The 25,127-nt window shown below is 45.3% G+C and overlaps 1 long non-coding RNA gene across 1 annotated transcript in view; it reads right to left on the reverse strand.

The window, feature by feature from the left end:
- LOC310688512 overlaps window positions 1-25,127 on the reverse strand; it is a 54,611-nt gene that overhangs the window by 17,501 nt on the left and 11,983 nt on the right. Inside the window, exon 2 of the long non-coding RNA XR_014516991.1 lies at window positions 14,206-14,430. This is a non-coding gene — a long non-coding RNA (uncharacterized lncRNA). The remainder of the gene's footprint in view (window positions 1-14,205; window positions 14,431-25,127) is intronic.

Here is a 25,127-nt window from a genome sequence, read left to right on the forward strand (position 1 = left end):
AACGGCTAAGGGAGCTGGGCATGTTTAGCCTGGAGAAGAGGAGGTTAAGGGGTGATATGATAGCCATGTTCAAATATATAAAAGGATGTCACATAGAGGAGGGAGAAAGGTTGTTTTCTGCTGCTCCAGAGAAGCGGACATGGAGCAATGGATCCAAACTACAAGAAAGAAGATTCCACCTAAACATTAGGAAGAACTTCCTGACAGTAAGAGCTGTTTGACAGTGGAATTTGCTGCCAAGGAGTGTGGTGGAGTCTCCTACTTTGGAGGTCTTTAAGCAGAGGCTTGACAACCATATGTCAGGAGTGCTCTGATGGTGTTTCCTGCTTGGCAGGGGGTTGGACTCGATGGCCCTTGTGGTCTCTTCCAACTCTATGATTATATGAAAGGAAACACAGAAACCAAGACTGAAGTTGAGTAAATATTGAGGCATGGTGGGGAGAGAGACTAACCAAGGTGGTTTACAAAAGAACATATTCATTATGGGGACGGTCCATTCAAAGGAAAGCAATTCTAACTGCCACTGATCCATGCACTCTCACTGAGTTTAGTCGGGCTTAATGCTTAACTTGGCTGGATCGTGCCCAGTGTTTCTCCTAGTGCACTGATGTTAGGGGAAAGCCCTTCATTTCAAAAGAGCATCTCTAGAACTTAGGCTGCAAATCATTTGGGTATGATAAAAGCAGCAAAGAAAACTGCCTTGAAAGAATCCCTTTGAAGCAGAAATCAAAACATGGATACTTCCAGAAATTAATTATGAATATTTTGGTACTAATGTGGCAACAGTATTCATACAGAAGATAATCCGTTCACATGAAGAAGGGTGAACAGAATACGGTTCTTTCCCTCCTCCCCCATCTGAACATGATCAAAGCCTTCCTGTGGGTTTGCCAAGTCAGTGGAAGCAGATGACAGTCAATAATGGAAAGGGGAGATGGCATTTTTAAATACAGTGGCTGCACATGAAAAGTGTGATGAACAGACAAAAGTGGTTTGCATTTATATCACATGAGCTGCAAAAACTTGATGCAACCCTGTGAATAACTTCAATAATATAGTTTCTAGAATGAACTCTAATGTATACAGCGGGGTCCTACCTATGTTCGCTCATCCCCCATTAAAATGCGAGGAGGCTGCATTGTCACTCAGCCACCAGCTACGCTTCCCAAGGCAATCTCTAGTTTCCTAGACAAAGGGGCTGAAGGAAGCAACGTGAAAGGCTCACTCTTTCAGGCTCCACTCCCTCTGATCACCTCCATCGTTCCTGTAATAACACTGGGGTGGTGGTGGAGTCCCCTATTTCCCAATGAGAGCAGCACCCAGTGTCAGAAGAGGAAACAAATGTCATGTATTTCTTTTGGTTTTGCTACCGCTGAACTTATTGTGATATTAACACTTTGAAATATGGAGTTGGATGCTGGAAGGGCCCAAAGGAGTGCAAAAGTGTCAGACTTTCCAAGTGTCGCTATTTTCCTTAGATGTCCCTGATTTATAGAAGCTCTCCCAGTTTCTGATTTGATCCCAGAATATCCTGCTTTTCCTTTGGATGTCCCTGTTTTAATTGGAGAAATGTTGGAGGGTATGGAGTTATCCAACCCCCCAAGCTGTCTGAAGGCAATCCTGTATAGGGAAGGATTTTTTAAAATGTTTAATGTTTTATTATGTTTTTATATATGTTGGAAGCTGCCCAGAGTGGCTAGGGAAACACAGTCAGATGGCCAGGGTATACAGTAAAATGGTCGTCATGGAATGGGACGTCTCTATTTCCATCGGAGAAATGTTGGAGGGTATGAAGTGTCGTCCTCTGCTGTTGCTAGGTGCTTCTCTAATAAGGAAATGGGAGACCAACCCAGTAGTTTCTGCTTCATCTTAGGGGCCTCTGGGACCATTTCCCATTCTTCAACAAGAGCAATGTCCCACTGTCCTAGTCCCACTGCCTTTTCCAGACATTTGGGGGCTGTGCAGAGCTGGCTGGTTTCTGTGGGGGAGCAGAAACAGGCTAACACCTCTCACTCTATTCAGCGATGGACATTGACAGATACCTAGAAATGCCAAACACTAATGCCAGGCCCAAGGTACACAGGCATGACATGAATCAAAAGAGTGATAATGACCATGCTCAGATCAAACTCTGACCTGGCAGGGTGAAATGACGGGTAGAGCCAAAGGACAGACATTTTAATTTTTATGCCGGAGTCACCGGAGTGGTGCCTGCATTCTGAGCTGTTCCCACCAGTGCCTCCTATAGCACCCATGAAAGGGCTGAGTAAATGCTCCCTCCAAAATCCATAGCACATTATAATGGGTTGGGAGTTACTCGTGCGTAATCCTGCTCCGTTTGAGCATTCAATTGCCTGGTTAAACCCTCCGGACTGCACAGCCCATCTCAGTGTGGCTGCCCTTAGTCACTCGTAGAATCTTTCTGTGGGCGTTTCTTAAAGCGTTGCCAACATAAGAGTTGTTTGACGCCCAATCGTCGTCACCTCTCACTGCGCGGGAGTCTCCTGTGCAAGGAGGGCGTGGGCAGCGGGGTGCTTGGGCTCTCCTCGCTAACTTCCAACGAAGAATCCTGGAGCCCCTGCACCTCCCTGTCCTGTTGCTCTCCTGGATCCCTGGTGTTACACTCATTCTCTTCCCCTTCTTCCCAGCTGAGTCTCCCTCTACCGCTGGGACCTTCCCCTGCAGAATCAGAGACCCTCTCCTCCCGTGCCTCTGATGGCAGTTTCCTGACATCCACCTCCCTCCCAGGGCCCCCTTCACTCCCCCTCCGACCCGGGGGCTCTATTGCAGCCTCTTCTCGGGTCGGCGAGCCAAGGAAACCCCTGAAAGAGCTGTCCTCCTCATCTGTGGGTGTGAACACCTCTTCCCACCTGCTAAGGTTCCCACCCAAGGGATGACTCTCCCAATCCGATTCTTCTTCGGATTCTGAAAACCCTTCGAAACTCTCTTCCTCCTCTGTGGTGCCGAACTGTTCCTCCCAGAATCACCCTAAGGGCTTGGGTTTATCTGGGAACCGTCGGTGGAACACTTCCACCATATGCTCGTCGCCAACTGCCTCTGCTGGCACCCACATGTTTTCCGACCAGGGCTCTCCTTCCCACGCCACCAAGTACTCCACTTGCTGCCCTCGCCACCTTGAATCCACTATCTCTGCGGCCGAACTCTGGTGTTCCCTTTCTTCTACCTGTGGTTGTGGCATGACTTCTACCTCCCGCCCCTCGAATTCCCGCCCCTCTCTGTGTTGAGAGTAAGGACCTGTGGAACACGGGATGTATTTTCATGTTGTTGGGCAACCTGAGCTTGAACGCCACGGGGTTTATCTGTTGTATAACTTCAAATGGCCCCAGTCGTCTGGGCTGCAACTTCTTGCACCCTCCCTTAAATGGTAACCCTTGAGTGGACAACCACACGCGATCCCCCACCCTAATGGTTTCCCCTTCCCTTCGGTGTTTATCTGCTTGCTTCTTGTAATTGGCCTTGGCCCTTTCTAGGTTCATCTTGAGCTGTTGATGTAACGCTTCCATTTCTTCCACAAACTGTTCAGCTGCAGGCACACTCCAGCTCTGTTCCTCATTACCCGGGAATGCCCTGGGATGACACCCATAATTGGCTAAGAAGGGGCTCATACTGGTGGACACATGTTCAGCATTATTGTACGCAAATTCTGCTAGCGCTAGTTTCTCTACCCAATCATTCTGCCTCTCGCTAATGTAGCAGCGTAAGTATTGCTGGAGTACACTGTTTGCCCTTTCCGCCTGCCCATTGGTTTCTGGGTGTCCCGCTGTCGAGAAGCTGACCTCGACTTGCAGCAGGCTCATGAGCTTCCTCCAGAACCGGGAAGTAAATTGTTTTCCGCGGTCAGATAAAACCCTCAAGGGGGCACCATGCAGCCTGAAAATGTGCTCTACAAACAACCGTGCCGTTTCTTCCGCCGTCACCGCATGTGAGCAGGCGATAAAATGGCACATTTTGGTTAGCAAGTCGACTACTACCATCACTGCTGTTTTTCCCCTCAATTTGGGCAAATCCGTCATGAAATCAATTGACACCACCTCCCAGGGTTTGTTTGGTGTGGGTAAGGGTTCCAGCAAACCTGCTGGCACCGTGCGTTCCCCTTTGGCCCTCTGGCAGCAGTCACACCCACTTACATATTCCCGTACATCTTCCCTCACCCGTGGCCACCAAAATTGTCGGGTCACCAGCATCATGGTTTTGTGTTGCCCAAAGCGCCCCGCTGTGGGGGTGTCATGTAGTTGTTTGAGTACCCTTCTTCTTAAAGCCTCCCCCGGTACGTACATCGCCCCCCTGTAGTACAACACTCCTCCCTTCTCCTCAAACCCCTCTGGTGCTCCCCTCCCATCTTGGAGTTCCCTGATTTTTGTTCGTGCGAATTCATCGTCCCTAGTGAGTCCTGCCAGTTCTCTCGTGCCCACTAGAGTTCCCCCACACACCCATCGGTCCTCAGGTATGACGTGTCGGGTCTCCGGCGGCCCCTCTCCTTCGAAGTACTCCGGTTTACACGAGAGAGCGTCTGCTCTCACGTTTAGCTCGCCGGGCACATACTGGATTTCGAAGGAAAACTTGGAAAACTCCTGTGCCCAGCGAATCTGTCTCTGGTTGAGCACCCGTGCTGTCCGCCAGTATTCCAAGTTCTTATGATCTGTACAGACCTGGATCTTGCGCTGCGCCCCTATCAAAAAATGGCGCCACCGACGAAAGGCGGCGTAAATCGCTAGCAGCTCTCAGTCGTACACGGTGTAGTTTTGTTCCGACTTGCTCAGCTTCCTCGAGAAAAAGGCACACGGTTTCCATTCTTGCTTGCTCTGTCCTGGCTGCAACAGAACCGCCCCAATAGCTCTGTCTGACGCGTCCGTCTCCAACCGCAGTGGTTTCTCCAAATCCACATGTAGTAATTGTTCTTCCGACGCGAACGCCTTCTTCAAGCTTTCAAAGGATCGCTGGGCTTCCTCCGTCCACACAAACTTCTTTTTACTACTGAGACAGTCCGTGATTGGGGCTGTCAAGTGTGCAAAGTTCTTGATGAACTTCCTGTAGAAATTGCCAAAACCTAGGAATCTCTGCACATCCTGTCGTGTCTTAGGGGTTTTCCACTCCAATACGGCTTGCACCTTGCTTGGGTCCATAGCTAAGCCTTTGTCAGATAACTTGTACCCCAGGAACTCCACCTCTCGGGCATGAAACTGACATTTCTCTAGCTTGACCCACAACTGGTGTTTCTGCAATCGTTGTAGCACTTCCCTGACATCTCTCACATGTTGCTCCTCATTTTCTGAATATATCAAGACGTCGTCCAGGAATGCTACACAGTTCTTGTAAAGCAGAGACCCCAACACGTGGTGCATGAACACTTGAAAACAGGCGGAGCCTGACTGTAATCCGAAAGGCATAACGAGATATTCAAAGGCCCCCAGGGGTGTGAACATGGTGGTCTTCCATTCATCTCCCCCTCTCATTCGGATTAAGTTGTAAGCCCCCCTAAGGTCCAGCTTGGTGAAAATCTTTCCCTTCCTCACTCTCGTCAGAATGTCGTCGATTCTGGGCATAGGGAAAGTCACAGGTTCTGACACCAAATTTACCCTTCTGAAGTCCACTACAAGCCTCGGTTTATCAGTGCCCTTTTTGTCCACAAAAAATACTGGACTACCCCCCACTGCCTTAGACTCTCTTATGAACCCTCTCTTTAGGTTCTTGTCGATAAAGTCCCGTAACTCCTTCATCTCCCTGTCTGACATGGCATACAGCTTACCCACCGGCAGCTGCGCCCCTGGGAGCAAATTGATCTGGCAATCGAACGGCCTGTGGGGTGGCAGTTTATCTGCCTCCTTCTCACTGAAAACCTCCTTCAGATCAGCATATTGTGGTGGCACCTCCCCTTTACCCTCCACTGCAGTGCTAGCCACTCTGGCTACGCTCATCCTTGGCGTTTCCCCTCCGAAGCAGTGCTGCAGGCAGTAGTCAGACCCAAAGCTGACGGTCCTCTGATGCCACGCCACCACCGGATCATGTTGCGCTAGCCAGCTCATCCCTAATATTATTGGGGGACCCGCTAATGAGGCAACGTGGAAGGCGATTGTCTCTGAGTGCCTAGACACTCTCATTCTCATTGGTGGGGTCTGGTGGGTAACTTCCCCCCCATCAGTTCCCTCCCATCAATGGTGGTGACTTGCAGAGGTGCATCCAAAGGTAGCAGGTGAAGCTGATGCTCTAAGGCAAAGTCCCTGCTAAAAAAATTGCATGAGCTTCCTGAGTCCAGCATACCCTGAACCTTCACTGGGTGCCCATTGGGGAGTTCTAGTACCACCTCAATGGCAATTGCGGCTCTAGGAGAATCTGGTTTGGGCACATTCATTGGTTGTTGGCTCGGCTGCTGTGCCCGCTGATCGGCAGCCAAGCGTTTCCGTTTCCCTGCTCCAGAGTCTGGGGTTCCTCCTCCTCGCCTCCCACGGCCCCCACCATTCCTTGCCAGGCCTTTCTTTGTGGGCAGACTCTGGCAAAATGTCCTGGCCTTTGGCAAAGGAAACATTTCTTGGTCGTTTTTACATCCTTTCCCTCCTTTCTGCGACTCTCGCTGGAGTTTGAAACTTCCTGGGCGCGCGCACTGCCTATTTCCATTGGCTCCGCCGGCGGGGAAGGCTGCCTAGGTATTCTAGGAATGTGGTAGTCATGACAACGCTGCTCTCTCCCTTCCCGCCTCTCTTGAGCCCGCGCTTCCTGTCTTACGCCAATCGCAAGGACTGCCTTGGTCAGCTGGTCCAAAGACTCTGGGCGGGGTGCGCGCGAAAGCTCATCTTTGACCGTTGGTGACAACCCCTCCTCAAATAGCATTTGTATGGGCTCCGAGTCCAGCTGCCACCCCAGGCGATGAACTATCATGGCAAAATGTGACCAATAGTCTCTAACTGACCCTTCTCCCTGCTTACAGTTCAGCAGTTCCCGTTTGGTCACACTCTGTTAGAATAGAATAGAATAGAATAGAATCATAGAGTTGGAAGAGACCACAAGGGCCATCGAGTCCAACCCCCTGCCAAGCAGGAAACACCATCAGAGCACTCCTGACATATGGTTGTCAAGCCTCTGCTTAAAGACCTCCAAAGTAGGAGACTCCACCACACTCCTTGGCAGCAAATTCCACTGTCGAACAGCTCTTACTGTCAGGAAGTTCTTCCTAATGTTTAGGTGGAATCTTCTTTCTTGTAGTTTGGATCCATTGCTCCGTGTCCGCTTCTCTGGAGCAGCAGAAAACAACCTTTCTCCCTCCTCTATGTGACATCCTTTTATATATTTGAACATGGCTATCATATCACCCCTTAACCTCCTCTTCTCCAGGCTAAACATGCCCAGCTCCCTTAGCCGTTCCTCATAAGGCATCGTTTCCAGGCCTTTGACCATTTTGGTTGCCCTCCTCTGGACACGTTCCAGTTTGTCAGTGTCCTTCTTGAATTGTGGTGCCCAGAACTGGACACAGTACTCCAGGTGTGGTCTGACCAGAGCAGAATACAGTGGCACTATTACTTCCCTTGATCTAGATGCTATACTCCTATTGATGCAGCCCAGAATTGCATTGGCTTTTTTAGCTGCCGCGTCACACTGTTGGCTCATGTCAAGTTTGTGGTCAACCAAGACTCCTAGATCCTTTTCACATGTACTGCTCTCAAGCCAGGTGTCACCCATCTTGTATTTGTGCCTCTCATTTTTTTTGCCCAAGTGCAATACTTTACATTTCTCCCTGTTAAAATTCATCTTGTTTGCTTTTGCCCAGTTCTCTAATCTGTCAAGGTTGTTTTGAAGTGTGATCCTGTCCTCTGGGGTGTTAGCCACCCCTCCCAGTTTGGTGTCATCTGCAAATTTGATCAGGATGCCCTTGAGTCCATCATCCAAGTCGTTGATAAAGATGTTGAATAAGACCGGGCCCAAGACAGAACCCTGTGGCACCCCACTAGTCACTCTTCTCCAGGATGAAGAGGAACCATTGATGAGCACCCTTTGGGTTCGGTCAGTCAGCCAGTTACAAATCCACTGAGTGGTAGCATAGTCAAGACCGCATTTTACCAGCTTCTTTACAAGAATATCATGGGGCACCTTGTCAAATGCCTTGCTGAAATCAAGGTAGGCTACATCCACTGCGTTCCCTTCATCTACCAAGCTTGTAATTCTGTCAAAAAAACGAGATCAGGTTAGTCTGACATGACTTATTTTTCAGAAATCCATGCTGACTATTGGTGATCACAGCATTCCTTTCTAGGTGCTCACAGACTGTTTGCTTAATGATCTGTTGCAAATCGCTACTGAACATCGCGTCCATCGCCTGAAGGAATTTCGGTAGATCCTCCATGGCGTCATTCTGCGTCGCCATAAGCGGTCGAATCCACTCTCTCGCCCCGTCCTGCAAGTGCCCCACAATATAAGCAACTTTGCCTGCATCATTTTCAAAATCGTTTTGCTGCAGCTTCAGGGCATATTCTATTTCTGTTCTAAACGCCCCATACTCTTGAGGCTTTCCCCCAAACCTGTGCACCAGTCCCGGTACCTTCCTTGCTATGGGGGTGGGTTTCCCCTGAGCATCCTGAGACCGTCGTTCGTCCAGCCTCGCCGTCAGGATGGCTATGTGCTCCTCCAGATCGCGGTTTCTCTCCTCCAGCGATTGGCCGCCAGCCGCCCCTCTCGTGGCTCCGACTTCTCTGGTCTTACTCATGATGCCCCCCTTCTGCTTGTTGCGCACAAGCAACTTTCAGTGACAGACAGATTGCTATAATGGGTTGGGAGTTACTCGTGCGTAATCCTGCTCCGTTTGAGCATTCGATTGCCTGGTTAAACCCTCCGGACTGCACAGCCCATCTCAGCGTGGCTGCCCTTAGTCACTCGTAGAATCTGTCTGTGGGCGTTTCTTAAAGCGTTGCCAACATAAGAGTTGTTTGACGCCCAATCGTCGTTGCCTCTCACTGCGCGGGAGTCTCCTGCGCAGGGTGGGCGTGGGCAGCGGGGTGCTTGGGCTCTCCTCGCTAACTTCCAACGAAGAATCCTGGAGCCCCTGCACCTCCCTGTCCTGTTGCTCTCCTGGATCCCTGGTGTTACACTCATTCTCTTCCCCTTCTTCCCAGCTGAGTCTCCCTCTACCACTGGGACCTTCCCCTGTAGAATCAGAGACCCTCTCCTTCTCCCGTGCCTCTGATGGCAGTTTCCTGACCCACATGAATGACTGATTCCTCTTCCTGATCAGCTCCTGCTAGCACTGATTCCCTCTGTCTGATATCAGACACATACCCTTAAACATACCCACCACCTTTTATTGGATGCCAGGATGGGCCTTTTCATCCCTAGAATGTTTGTGCCATGTGAAGAAGCCTAGAGCTTCAATTCTTCACTGCACCAGGGCTCTGCAGTGTAAGAGCCAAGGGGAGTGAAGTGGAAAGGTGGACATCTAGCAGGCAGGTGGCTCTCAATTTGCATTGACGCCAACCAATTGCAGGAGAGAGCTTAAAAAGCTTTTCCACAGCACTGACAGTAATGTAAGAATGTCTTTGTTGCCATTGCAATGGGGAAGTGTCATCTGTCAGAACTGTTCTGTGTGGTGAATACCCAGCAAATTCTGGCTGCTTTCTCCTTCTAGCTAAGTTGTCATCTGCCTACTTTAACAATTTTCCGTGTGTACTGATCTTGCAGACAGAATTGCTTGTATATATTTCTTGACACTTGAGCTGCGATTTGATTAGAGAATTAACAGTAACTCCAGCCCAGCACCAGTAGGATGCTGTCCTCCGATTTTCATCTAATGGATAGGAAAGGAGAAGTAGACTTGCTGCAGGGAAGAGCTTACTCACTTAAAAAAATTAAAAACAAGGAAAGACGTATGATCTAGTGCTGTCGAGGGGAAATATGCAGCCTTCAAAAAATTAACAGAAATAAGAATGAATGTTACAACAGCAAAATGTTCGCAAAATGGCTGGAGGAATGGGAAAAGCTTAGCTTAGTTTAAAATTACTTTAACAAAGCTTACAATGTGGTAGGAATCAGGAATGTCCTGAACTAAGGGATGTCCAGAACTATTGTGCATCCATATTTCAAGCCACATTCAAGTGTTGTAAAAGTGTAGTCTCTAAAAAATGGAAGAACCTCCCTGAGAAAAGGAACATGAATTCTGTGCAACGGGTGAGTCAGAACTGCACATTTAATGTGTAAAACACAGCCTTCTAGTCTGGGCTTAGTTTCAAGAAGTATCGCCCACAAATTTGGTGTGTGTGGATGAATTGGTAGTAGCGCAGGAACGAGTATGTTACAAGTTTGACTGCATTTTGCCAGGTCAAAGCCACATGGTAGAACTTGGTTCTTCCTCTGTTTAAGCACTGATATTTCCTCAATGGGATGTACTCAAGGATGGCGCTTGTCAACTATCTTGATATATTTTGCAAGTTCTTTTCTTAATCTCCTCTATTATTTACAAATTTCATTTCATTTATGAATTGCTTCCCATGTGGCATCCTGAAGCAATTTACAATGTAAGCACATATATAAAAGTGTTGCACACATAAAAAAAAGTTAACACAATTGTATATATGCAAACAATTAAAATTATAAATATAAAAACAGTTTAAAACAACAATAACGCACGTATAAAATCATGCAAATCCATGACAGATACCAACTGGGCTTAAGATTTTAGAAGGCTTGTTGAAAGAGTAATTTCCTTAGCAGGTGCTAAAAAAATAGAGAAGGTGCTTGTCTGTTGTGCAAAGGGAAGGCGTTCCAAAGGAAAGAGCCCAATTCTGACATCATGCAGAACAGACCTTTCAGTAGGATGGTCTCTGCAGGATGCCATGTTTGACTGTCTATAGGGGACGCAGCCCCTTAGGTATCCTGGTCCCAAGCTGTATAGGGCTTTGTATACCCAGTAGCTAGTTGACAGCCAATACAAATCTTGGAGCAGTGGGGTCAGAGGATGCTGCTTTCTGCTCCAGTGAGCAATGGAGCTCCCCACTTTGCCCTAGCTGCAGCTTCCAGGTCACCCTCAAATGGCAGCCCCACACAAAGCACATTGCAGCAATCCAACCTAGAGCTCAAGTTGCCTGCGGGTGGAGCTTAACAGGATCCCAGCAGCCTTTGCTTCCCACCCCCTTTCCTTTTCTCTCCGCTTCCTAGAACAAGCTGCAGCAAGACTCTCATCTGCAGGAAAAGCCAAATGAACTGGATCTCTCCACAAATAGATTTTCATAGCCTGATTTTGCTAATCCAAAGATTGCATGATCTTTCTTTGCAAGGAAACCAAGTCCTTTCTTTTGAAGCATTTGGAATCATTTTATCTTTGTTTTACTGCCAACAGATGGAGACTTGTCTGCTGTAACTCCTGAAACTCTATGAGTAAAATCTTCACTTATTTGCAATACTAGGTGTTGGTGATTTATTCTAGCCTAAGTATTTTTGTGGAGAATGTTTGTTTAAAGGTGGATGAGGGCAGATGTAAATCTAACCAAGTTTTAATGTGCTTGGTAGCACTTGTCATTGTGCTTAATTCTGCTATAAGAGAGTAAAGAATCTCTCTTCCAAACCTCTCTCTCCAACAGCATCAGGGACAGGATGCTACCCAAGAGCACCCCACAGCACAACTGCCAGGGGGCCGAGAGATAACCACCCAACACTATTATTTGAAACTAACTCTGGAGACAGGACTTTAGTCACTACAAAACAGTGTCCCCAATATCCGTCTTACACTGTTGGTTTGGGAGGCTACCCTAGTCGACTGGCGAAGCGCATCTTCCCAGTGTCTGAGGTGGGCTTGTCCAGTTGTGCTGGGGGCGGGGCGGGGCACAGAGGGCAATGTGAGGAGGGTGCAGCAGGGTAGGCAAGCACCCTTCCAATCTGCCCAATCCGACTGATGGGAAGGGCACATGCCTATTGCATCCTCCTGATGCCCTGGCTGCCCCACACTAGCAAAGCAGCGTGGGGCTGGCAGGGGTGGTGTGAGGAGCAAAACGTGCCCTGGGAAAAACTGTGCCTGGGGCAATGGTCCCCTTTGCCCCTCCCATGCTGTGCCTTTGCCTTGGTCAATGGTATCAAAAACATCTGAAAGACCAAGTAAGAATAGCAGGGTCATATTCTTCCTGTCCTCCCTACGAAGGCCATCTATCTGGGTGACCAAGGCCAATTCATTTCCATGACCAGGCTTGAATCCCTGTTGGAAGGGGTCCAGAGAACTAGTTTCATTGCAGCTGTTGCACCACAACCCTTCCAATCCCATGTCCTGGAAATGGGGTATTTGCGAGCCGGCAGTAGCAGTCACAAAGCTCTGGGTCCAGGGTTGGTTTTTTCAGGAGTGGTCAGATCACCACCTCTTACATATCATCTCTGTATATATAATGTCGTTGGACAAGATCAGGTGGAACCTGGAATTTGGGGCTGTTGTTATACTGATGGCACCTATCTCTGTGCTCCATTTCCTGTAGTCCCTGTCATGCACTCTATTTGTTCAGGGCCTGCTATTGTTGAGGGATGTGAGGCTAGAAAGCACAGGCATAAGCCTTTCCTTAGCCTCCTGCTGGGTTAGGTGTTCTGAGGGCTCCTTGTGGGGAGCACTGTTGTCCAAATTGGTCCTGACTGTGATTGACAGGATTCTGAGCTTTCGTGAAACAGCCACAGTGACATCCTCAAGTTGCAGTTTTGGAAAAAAAGGCATGCCGCTTCCAATTCTTGTTAAACAGGATTTCTTCCCTCACTCCTCTTCATAGCTTGGAATGTTTGCCTTCTATAGCCCTTGCACCCAGATTTGCAAGGCATGCAAAGACAGAAAAGATTGGTTAGTTTGTGAGGAAGAAGGCTGTCAGAGCTTCATGCTAAATCTGGTGCCTGCTGGGGTAGTGATTTGTTACAATTTGCATGGAAAGGTCACAAGGGAGGATGACAACTTCCCTTGTTTCACCTAACTTCCAACACTCCCATTTTATTTTTTAAAGGAAACACATTGTAAGAGCTGCCTCACGAATTCCTGGCAGGAAATGTCAATGCATTCTGTAAATTTTCAGAAATGATTATTACACACTAGTGGTTTTTGAACATCTAAAATACCTACTTTATACTGTGGCCAGGCCAGTCACAGGATACGATGTGCCTGTGCAGCCAATCGCCTCTCCCAGCCCAAGCCCTGGTCTTTGATTAGCGCTCTGCTTGCTATATGGAACTGACTGGGATGCAGTTACAGTATTGTGTAACAGAAGCAGCAGCTTTTAGAACTGCCTCTGTTCAGGGCCGGCCCTACCATTCAGGCAGAGCGAGGCAGCTTCAGGTGGTGGATGCTGAGTGGCAGGGAGTGGCAAGAGGGGCCACCTGGGCTATCCTATGCTGCCTATGCTAGTCTGCTGCTCTCAGGTGCAGTGGAGGACCCTAGTGGAGGACCCTGTCGTGTCAACAGCATTGAAGTAAGATTCATCTGTCAGTGCACTCAGTTTCTGTATGTGGAATTTGGAGAGGGTTTTTTTTCTATCTTGCCCCTTGCTGCAAGCAGCAAAGTGTCTTGGAGCAGCCCTAGGCCTTTTAAGAATAAATACATAGGATGGATTATGTGCACACCACCTTCGAGAGACCATTCTTCCAACTGCTTTGCAAAGCTGTGCTGAATGTGCAACATCAGTGTGGGATAAGCTCATGCATGGCATCTGAATGCATCTGTAAATACGGATTTTAAGGTGCAAGACATAAAATAAGGTTCATATTGCTTCTGACCTTTGGCAAGGTCTTGGAAGTGTGTGAACAGTTAATCACTGACCATTCTGAATAATAAAGGTTAAGATGTGGTAGCTAATAGGTTTAATTGGACAGATGAGGGATTGGAAGGGACAGTAGAATATTTATCTCCATTTGTAAAGGAAACAGATTCTTGTCCATTTTAATCCAAAACACTAACCCGGTGAATTCTGTGTTGAATTATTTTGTGCAATCCCACTGAAATCAATGAGCTTAAGATAGGGCAGTGAAAAATCTTGGTGGAATCCAGTATTCAGAGACGTGTGACACAAAAAATACTGACGCACTTTAACTGCCTTCTGCACAAAGCACATGTGAGCGTATTGTGACTGGGCAGAGAATTATTTCCTTGGGCTTGCCGTAGCTATAATTAAATTGAGGGAGGAGGGGAGAAGCCCTTTCAAGTGGAGAACAACAATACAGCTCCTAGGGCAGAAAGTCAGCTAATTCACTGACCTTGATCTCACATCCATGCGCACTCCTGTCTCTGTGTGTTTCCAGTGTAGATGGAGCAATCCTCTGACTAATTCTCTGTCTCTATTGTGGGGCTTCTGCTGCTGCTGAGCTCATGTTGTTGATCTTGTTTTACAGCAGTCCTGCCTGTTGTGCAGAGAACAGAATGTTCTCTTCTGTGAACTGAGGTTGAACTTATCCAGCCCACTTTGTCTCAGGAACCACACACTTAGAGGGGAAAGAGAGGAGAGAGATTGATTTTGTTTTTAATTTTAAAAAGTCATAGGATTTGGTTTCATTTGAGCTATTTAGGATTTTGTTTCCTGTTTATATGAAAACACAAACACTTAAAAATCTGAGCAAACATGCTTTTAAAGGACAAACTGTTAATGTAACCCTAGCTGCTTCACAGAAATGGAATAAGGATTCTTGGATTGTTTCTTTTTGGTATCAAGGCAGAGCTGAGCATTGCAAATTTGTTTTCCTTTCCTACATTTCTCCTGTTAGATTGCATGCTTCCCTTCCAAAGCTGGGATTTCAAACTAAACTCACATTCAGGAGTAAACGGGTAGAGCAGGGAGCCTAACCTCTGTTTAAGCCCTATTGAGTGCAGTGACAGCAAAACTGGGGTACAGAGATTCAGAACATCATCCTGCTGATTCTGGGTTCATCAAAACAATGTATGACTTTAAGAAGTGGTTTGCAGTGCAGGCGATTTCTTTGGCTGGCTTATCCATATTGTGAAAAAACAGTGTGCACTGCAGAAGTTATCATCCATTTGCTGCTCTAGCAAGTTGCTAGGGAAGCATCAGAATTTCACAGGAGCACTGGAGTCCAAAAGATGCACCTCCAAAAGCTGGCATATTTTGCAATATATTGTGACCAAAAGGATACTTCAGTATCACATATTAAAGAGTTTTTCATTTTGAATAAGAAACTTTATTATGATGGTCATTTTTCATAAAGAATGGTTATTGAAATGTGCATATGAAATTCAGTAAGAATAATGAATGTAAAAAAATAAAAACAGAAAAATAAAATGAGAGGGGAAAACCAGGTTAAAACTGAGAATGCAGTGCTACGTACATTTATCACATACAAGAAGAAAAAGGTGAGTCAAATTAGTTCTGGGTAAAGCCTCTCAACATATTTATCTATGGAGCAAGGGGTTTATTGGGCTGTGCAAACTAGTTAGCACAAGAGAAAAACTTATACCAAGTCAAATAAAAGTAGTCTATTTTTGATGAACTATTAAGGACTCTCCGTTTGTGCGCCAGGTGTTCTGGCAGTGCAGTGCAATATCCCATACTTTCGCAGGCCACTCCTCTCAGGAAGGCGGTGAATTGGATTTCCAATGGGAAGCCACTGGCATTCTGGCTGCAGTATGTAGCATAAACGCAAGAGATTTGCGCATGATGGGTGAGTTGGTACCAGGCTCCAAGGACAGGAGCACCAGGGCTGGGTCTGGAGACAGTACCTGAGAGGTGATGGTGGAAATAGTGTCAAAAATTTGGGTCCAGAATCTCTGAACTGAAGCAATCCCACCACATAGGAAGCAATGTTCCAGTGTGACCCCAACCCCAACAACATAAATTAAAGCAACCGTTGCCATTCCTAAGCGCAGTGTAATCCTTTTTTTAAAAAATATTTTTATTAGTTTTCCATTTAACAATCCAATCATATCACATTAATTACTCCAAATTAAACCAATACATATCATAAAAATCCAAATATTTTGCCGAATTTTAAATTTTTGTTGGGGGTACCCATGCTTCGAGTTCAGAAAGGGTCCAATCATCTCATATTTCTGCTGCTTTAATATTTCACAAGTCCCATCTTCCACTCTTCTTGTTGTGATCATTTTTCTTTTTTAAAAAATATAAAATATTTATTAGAGTTTCCAATTTTTTACAAACAAAAAGAAAAAAGCAAACATAAAAAACATTAAAAACACATAAATTTCACAGCTTATTTTCTCATATTTCCCTGACCTCCTCATACCTCCGCTTCTTTTATACCCAGTTCAAATTATTTATGCAACAAATCCTTATCTCAAAGCATTACAGCTTAAAAAAGAAAAACACCTTATTTTCTCTCCAACATCTTAGGTTATTATAACTTTAAATTCTTACTTATAGAAAGAAAACCATTTTATCATATTCCTTTATACCATTACAGCTAGAAACCACTTAATTTCAATCCAGCATCATTCAACATTCCTTAATTTTACAGTATTTTTGTAAATAGTCCTTAAACTTTTTCCAGCCTTCTTCTGCCGACTCTTCACCCTGGTCACGGATTCTGCCAGTCATTTCTGCCAGTCCCATACAGTCAATCAGCTTCATCTGCCATTCTTCCAAAGTGGGCAAATCTTGCATCTTCCAGTACTTTGCAATAAGTATTCTTGTTGCTGTCGTTGCATACAAAAAGAAAGTTCTATCCTTCTTTGACACCAATTGGCCGACAATGCCCAGGAGAAAGGCCTCTGGTTTCTTCGGAAAGGTATATTTAAATACCTTTTTCAATTCATTATATATCATTTCCCAGAAAGCCTTAATCTTTGGGCACGTCCACCAAAGGTGAAAAAATGTACCTTCAGTTTCTTTACATTTCCAACATTTGTTATCGGGCAAATGATAAATTTTTGCAAGCTTGACTGGAGTCATGTACCACCTATATATCATTTTCATAATATTTTCTCTTAAGGCATTGCATGCCGTAAATTTCATCCCGGTGGTCCACAACTGTTCCCAGTCAGCAAACATAATATTATATCCAACATCTTGTGCCTATTTAATCATGACAGATTTAACCGTCTCATCCTGAGTGTTCCATTTCAACAGCAAGTTATACATTTTTGACAAAATCTTAGTTTTGGGTTCTAACAGTTCTGTTTCCAATTTAGATTTTTCCACCTGGAAGCCAACTTTCTTATCCAAATTGTATGCCTCCATTATCTGATAATAATGAAACCAATCTCTCACTTTATTTTTTAATTTCTCAAAAATCTGCAATTTCAAATTATCTCCTTCTTGTTCCAGAATTTCCCAATATTTCGGCCATTTGGCCTCCATATCGAGCCTTTTCAAAGCTTTCGCTTCCATTGGTGACAACCACCTTGGGGTTTTATTTTCCAATAAATCCTTGTATCTTATCCAAACATTAAACAATGCTTTCCTAACAATATGATTTTTAAATGCTTTATGCGCTTTAACCTTGTCATACCACAAGTATGCGTGCCACCCAAAAACATTGTTAAAACCTTCTAGATCCAAAAGCAGCAGCCAATCTTTCAGCCAGCAAAACGCTGCTGGTTCATAATAAAGTTTAAAGTCTGGCAGGGCAAATCCACCCCTTTCCTTTGCATCAGTTAAAATCTTAAATTTTATTCTCGGCTTCTTGCCCTGCCAGACAAATTTAGAAATATCTTTCTGCCACTTCTTGAAACAGTCCATTTTGTCCACAATTTGTAGTGTCTGGAACAAAAACAACATTCTGGGCAGAACATTCATTTTTATAGCTGCAATTCGACCCAACAAGGAAAGCTTCAAATTTGACCAAATTTCTAAATCTTTTTTAACTTCCGTCCAGCATTTTTCATAATTATCTTTAAACAAATTTCAATTTTTAGCTGTCATATTAATCTCCAGGTATTTCACTTTCTTAACCACAATCAAACCTGTTTCATTCTGAAACTTCTCTCTTTCCATTGATGTTAATTTTTTCTCTAAAACCTTAGTTTTTAGCCTGTTCAATTTAAATCCTGCCACCTGACCAAACTCTTGAATTAATTCTAACACTCTTTTAGTACTAGATTCTGGCTCCTGTAACGTCAAAACTAGATCATCTGCAAATGCTCTCAATTTATACTGTTTAGCTCCGACCTGTATACCTTTAACCAACCGGTCTCTTCTAATCATATTCAGCAGAACCTCCAGGACCGATATAAAAAGCAGTGGGGGAATTGGGCACCCCTGTCGTGTCCCTTTTTCTATCTTAAATTGTTCCGTAACCACATTATTTACAATTAATTTAGCCTTTTGTTCAGAATATATTGCACCTATACCATTTTCAAAACTTTGACCTACCCCCATACCCTGTAAGTTCTTTTTCATAAAACTCCAAGATATATTATCAAAGGCTTTCTCCACATCCACAAATATCAAAACTGCTTTAGTGTTTATGTTCACTTCTAACTTTTCCAAAATGTCAATTACATTCCTCAGATTATCAGAAAGATGTCTTCCCGGCAGAAAGCCCGCTTGGTCCTTATGAATCTCTTCAATCAGTACTTTTTTCAGTCTCTTAGCCAAAATATCAGCAAAGATTTTGTAATCCACATTTAATAAGGATATGGGACGGTAGTTCTTAAGTTGAGTCTTTTCAGTCTCTGTTTTCGGTATAAGTGTAATGTAAGCCTCTTTCCACGTTTCAGGTGCCCTTTTCCCCTCCAAAATTTCATTACAGACTTCCTTCAAAGGTTGTATTAGCCAGTCCTTCAAAGATCTATAATATCTAGAAGTCAACCCATCCGGTCCTGGAGATTTGCCCAATTGCATGTGTCAGAGCTGCTTGAAGATCCTAGCTCACAGAGGATCACGCTAGCCAGCGATCATTAAGTAAAAGTCTTTATTGAATTACAGTTTCCATTCTCATGCTGCTGCGCGCAACTCTACGTCTAGTAGCTAGATCGGCGAAGCTCCGTCTGAGTCTCCGCCCCGTGTGCACCAACTTAATATCCTAGCCTTGCTCCACCTTTTCCGCCTGACGGTCCTCCTCTGGGTCCCTCTACCCCCCGGGGCTTCTTCCTTCCGGGATTCTTCTGACGCTGACCCGGACCCTCCTGCCTCCTTGCGCCGGGCTTTAGGACCTGGTTCCCTTTCGGGGCTGCTTACTGCCCCGCCTTCCTCTGCATTTGAACTTGGCGCGCGCGCCCAACCTTCCACTTTCCTCTTAACCGTTTCTTCGCTCCCCGATGGAGGTGTGGCCACTCCTGACTCATGCCCTCCCTCCTGTGGTGAGCTGCCAGCGCTTCCCCCCTGGCTCCCTTCCTCTTCCCTGCTTCCTGGCGGTGACGCTGGTCCCGATTTCCAGCTGCTCCCCCCTGAGTCCCCTCTGGCTCTATCTTCCTGGGGTGCCCCCCTAGACTCCCCCCTTGCCCTGGCCACTGGTGCTCCTTTCTGTGAATCCTCTGATTCACTGGAAAGACTAGGAGATCTCGGGTCGTCGTCATCACTCATCTTTTCTTCTGCCTCCTCCCCTTCGCTCTCTGTTTCCTCCCTTGCCCGTGCCTCTGCTCCTAAACCCCTGACAGCATGTTTTGAATGGCCCCTTCTATTTCCTGATCAGATATTTTACAGTTCAACATCAGCTTACTTTCTTGTGAAATTTTTTGTAATCCATTTGTTTCCAGAAAACGGTGAATGTCCATTTCATTCTGTGGCCCTTGTGCATACAATTGTTTGAAATACTTCTGGAAGCAATTTCTAATTTCATTTGGATTGTGTACCTCTTTTCCATCTAGGTCCAAATTTGTGATGGTATTTAGTTTTTGTCTCTTTTTCAATTGCCAAGCCGGTAATTTCCCACATTTATTCGCTGATTCAAATGTCTTCTGTCTCATTTGTTTAATTTTCCATTCTATTTCCTGATTCATCAATTCCATATACTGTACTTGGTATAGTTTTATTTCTCTCAAAATCTCCTGTGACTTTGGCTTTACTCTCAATTTTTTCTCCCCTTCTTTTATTTTCTCCAAAATTGTGTCTTTTTTTCTCATTTCGACTTCTCTTCTTTAATGCGTTCTGTTGTATCAAAAACCCTCTCATCACGGCTTTGCTTGCATCCCAAATTACTCTTTTTTCGACGTTGGTGGCCATATTTATTTCAAAACAATCTTTCAAAGTTTTTTGGGCCTTTTTGTAAACTTCTTCATCTCTAAGAAGGGTGTCATTCATCCTCCATCCAAAGGAACCGGTTGTTATCTGGTTCATCTCCATCTTTACAGCTTTATGGTCAGAGTAGGTTTTTGGGCAGATTTCCACTTTCTTTATCTTTGGTGCCATTCCTCTAGTAATCCAAATTTGGTCAATTCTAGTCCAAGTCATCTTGGCTTCAGAGGAAAAAGTTCCCTCTCTCCCCAGAGGGTTCTTAGTTCTCCAGATATCAATCAAGTCCATATTCAAAAAAAGTTTTAGGTAGTCTACCGTCTTTGGTGACTATCTGTTTTTGTGCCTTGTCCATATTTGTAGATACTACTCCATTCATGTCACCCATCAAGATAATATTATAGTCCATGTAATCCAACAGAATCTCATGCAACTTCTTAAAGAATTCAGATTTCCCCTCATTCGGTGCATACACCCCTACAATCAAAAATTTCTCTCCTTGCAGTTGAATTTCAATTGCCAAATATCTTCCTTGTTCATCTTTAAAGATAAATTTCAGTAGCAATTTCTCCTTTGCATATACCACCACACCTCTCTTTTTAACTATGTCAGACGAAATAAATTCTTGTCCCAATCTCTTATTAAAAAGGATTTTCCTGTGTAGCCTCATTACATGTGTTTCTTGTAGACAAATCAAGTCCAATTGTTCTTTCCTTAATACATGAAAGACGCATTTTCTCTTTCGAGGGGAATTCAGTCCATTACAATTCCAGCTTATAAGTTGCAGAGCCATGGTAGGTTACTTAGCTTTCCCTCTAACTGCACCAAGTTGTTGTTCTTCTTCTGTCGGTGGTGTGTCTTTCCCTGGGCCAGGAAGTCCAAATGATAGGTTTGCTATGTCTAGAATTCCTTTTCCTGATGCAGTCAGCTCCTCTCCTGATTCCACTTCCTTCTGTAAGTCCTCCTCGTGGTCTTTCAAAAACTTGTCTTTATCATTCACTGTCCTAATTCTTATTTTCCTTCCTTTGTATTTAAAGGATAAACCTTGGGGGAATTCCCACCTGAAGAGTATTTTATTTCTTCTCAATAGGCCAACAAGATCTTTATAATAAGTCCTTACATCCAAAATGTGTTTAGGTATATCCTTAAAGAGCTCAACAAATGAGTCTTCAATTTCCAAGGTTCTTTGGTAGTGCAGATTCAGGATTTTGTCTCTTTCTTCCTTTGTTCTTAAAGTAATCAAACAGTCTCTTGCTTTGTTCTTTCCTTGTCTTTTACCAAGTCTAAATGCACTCACTATCTTAAATTCATCTTTCCCCAGGTCTTGTTGCCAAAAATCTGTAAATTCCTTTGTAAGGAAGTCTGCCAGGTTATCTTTCTCACTTTCAGGTACTGCTCTGATTCTTAAGTTTCTCTCCTTTCTTTGTAGTTCAATCATAGACAGTGTCAGATCGTGGTCCTCTAATTTCTTATATACTGGTGGTATCTTCTCTTGAACAGCAGTTGCAATTTCCTTAGCTTCCTCTGCAATCTGTCGAGTCGAGGCCGATTCCTCTAGTAGTTTTCCAATGGACTTTGTATTAGAGTTCACCTTGTTCCCCAATTCATTTATACTTGTCATGTTCAAATCAATTTTTGCTGAGGCCTCATCTACTTTTTTATTTGTCTCTGCAACCTGTTTGGCTAGTTTTTCCAAAGATGCATCAATTTTACAAAGTGCCTGAGCCAATAACTCTTCAGATGACATAGCTTTTGGTTCCACTTGCAAAGCAGCAGCTTCCGCTATGCCTGCTGCTCTGGATGTTGAAGCCCTTCTCTGAAATATAGTATCAATCTTGTATTGTCTGCCGAACCTAGTGGTTTTTCCCTGTACCGACTCTATCTTCCCTTTCCCATCTGCCATAACAGGCCCAAGGTCAGTCACACGCTTGGTGAGTTTGTTTTGCCGAGTAGTTTTCCAGAGCTTGGTAACTTAGTGGCCAAATAGTTGCTACAACATAGTCTCCTCTAGGGGGACACCCTTCAAGCTTCACTATGCAACTGTTAAAGCAAATATGGTTCTTAAAAGTCCCGATATCCCTCAAAAGCCACAATTTCAGTGTCCTTAAAAGTTACTTTATAACCGAAGGTAAATCCAAAAACACTGTATCTTTCACACAGTATCAATAATCTTTACCCTTAACATGCAACCAGTTCTTCCCACTGATCAACTTTCTCTGTCATAGGCAGTCCGTTCCCGGATTTCCGAGGCAGCAGATATATCTTTACTCCCTCTTTTCTTGCAGGTAAATAATGTTCAATTTTCTCCCCCCCACTCCTGCAGATAGGGGGGGAGTCGCTTTTTTTTTTTTTTTGGTGCTGGGTTTTAAACCTTTTAAAGATCGTCTTTCCAAGTTACAGCTTTGCAGTCTCTTTGCTTTAGTCTATTTACAAGTCGGAAAAGGCAGACTTCCTGTTTGTACCTTTCCCGTTTCAGTGCCAAATTTACTAAGATTTTTTCTTCCAATTACTTGCTTAATCCTACTCACGGGTAGTTGCTTTAGCTTCCAATTGTCCAGAAAGAAATCAGCGCTCCCCGGCTATGGCTTGCGGCTTTGCTCCGCGGAGGTGGTAGACGACTCTCAGCTCTGCACCACACACACCCTTTCCGTTCCGGAGCCTTTAGAAAGGCTCCTTTGCAGTGGGGGGGGGTGCAAATGGAGCCCGCCAAGTCTCCAAGTTCTCAGGCTTCACCACCTGAGATTTCTTCGGGTCCCCGCTTCGCCGCAGCGGTCAGACCCAGTCCCCGTGGAGGCGATTCCCTCCGGAGCTCGGAGGGAATCCACCATTCATCGCTGGCGCTGACCGGAAGTCTATGTTTATCATTTTTCTTCTTAATAACCTCTGAGTTGTTTCTACAAGTGAGATGAAGCAAACAATATGTTTCTGTGTGGGCTTACACGTTGATCCAAAAGTCTTATTCGCGCGGCAGGCGCCATTTCGACAGTTCCGATGAAATAAAGTCTAAGCGTCTGCTCATTAATTTTCCCTGACCAATTGCTCCATAAATCAGTCTTTCCAGGGGGGATATTGCCAAATAGACATATAACCCAAACAAGATAGCAGAACAGTGGCTCACCTCCCCCTTTGACTGTAAATCCCGCAACAAAGTCTGTCTCGTAATGGCGGATCCCGATTTATGACTGCGTCACCAAAAAAGTCTTTTGTTTCCTTTCCAAATCTTCCACAAAGCAAAGCCTTTAATTAATCTTTGTTTCCACACAGTTTATTTTCCAGTATCACTTGCTATAAATCATTGTGACGGTTCTTCTAGGGGAGGGGTTGTTAGGTAAAACATATTGAAAAAGAAGAAGCCCCCCCCCCGTTCTGTTCCGTTTCAACATACTGACATAGCTGTGATTCTCTGCTGTAGTCTTCTGTTCAATCCATCCCATCACTCTTAACTTCTCAGCGGTAGATTTGATTAGCAGATAAAACACCCTTTCCTTCGCTCAAAACTTTTTACATCCAATTATTTTATCTTAAGCAATGCAACTAGGTTGCACTCAGAAGCAGCGTCCGGGAGATCCAGAATCTCACTCGAGGGCTTTCTGTCCAGTGCCCCCACCCTCTTCTTCTTTCGAACTCGGGGGTGATTTATTGGCAACTGTGGACGAGGCTGTCTCCCCATCCCCTGGCAAGACCCTGGGAGGCTGATTTACTCCCATCATCAGCCCCTTAATTACCTCGTGTGAGCCGGAGAGATGGTATTGTCGGCCATCTTCCAAGGCGCCCCTAGCGACCCCCTCGATAAGCGGAGTGTAATCTAATGTCATCTTAACACTGTTTTCAGCATGCGTTCCTGTATTCTTACAGAAATCGTTTCAAGTGGGGGTTTAGACCACATCGCTTCCTGTACTTATTTCCCCATCCGTAAATCCAGATCATTCTCCCACACTAATTGTAGCCCCAAAGAAGAGGCTGATTCTATGCTAAGTAGAATTCTATATATATTGGAAGCCAGTTGCCAACTTTGCTGCCACATACACCAGGACAACCCCATTACTGGCCGCAACAAATCAAACATACCATCTCAGGCCTATTAAATTGCTCATCTTCTAACATTGTGTATGCCATCAAATGCCAACAGTGCCCTTCAGCTCTCTATATTGGACAAACAGGCTAAACCCTATGCCAAAGGATAAATGGACATAAATCTGATATGAGGAATCACAAGACAGTGAAACCAGTAGGAGAACACTTCAATCTCCCAGGACATTCTAAACAAGATCTCAAAGTAGCTGTCTTATTACAAAAGAATTTCAGAAATAGATAGGAAAGAGAAGTTGCTGAATTGCAACTTATTACCTGTGATGGTCTGGGAATCAGATTCAAAGGCTGAACCTGAGGATTCCCAGCCTGCACAGGAGTCCCCGCCTCCAGGGCTGGCTGAGCCGGGGCTGGGGCTTGAACCTGAAGGCCCTCACCTGTGCCGGATCCTCAGGAGCAGACACCAGCTGAATCCGCTCTGGCTCCAGAGGTGATCAAGGACCCATTGCCTGCAGGTGCGCCTCTCTCAGCCCTGTCAGAGGAAGGTGAGGTTGCCTCTGGGTCCAGTAACCCTCCAGCCTCTCCTGAGCTGCAGAGGCTCAGGTCAGAGAGGCGGAGGGAACTAAGTTCCCACAGGAGGAGTGCTCGCCTTAAGGCCAGGAGAGGCGGGTCACCTGTGGGCCGGGACTGCCCCTGGCCTCAAAGGAGATAAAGGCCAGTCAGCCCAGTCCCAGGTTGCGGGAGCAACATCGTTGGAAACCTGTTCCTGCCAGCACTCTGACCTGCTCTCTCTGAGTTCCTGACCACGCCCGGCCCCTTGCCCTGGACCCCGCTTTGCCCTCAACGGACAGCCTCCAGACGCTTGACCCAGGACCGGACTCAGAACACGCCACACGGTAACCCCACCGGGGACCAGCACATTACCAAACTTAAAACCATGGAGAGATCTTGTCTGAAATAGAGACATTGGATTCTTATCTCATTATACATGATAAAGCTATTTTTAGC

The sequence above is a fragment of the Podarcis liolepis genome (genome assembly GCF_965112155.1).
Source record: "Podarcis liolepis genome assembly, chromosome: 11".
Lineage (NCBI taxonomy): Eukaryota > Metazoa > Chordata > Lepidosauria > Squamata > Lacertidae > Podarcis > Podarcis liolepis.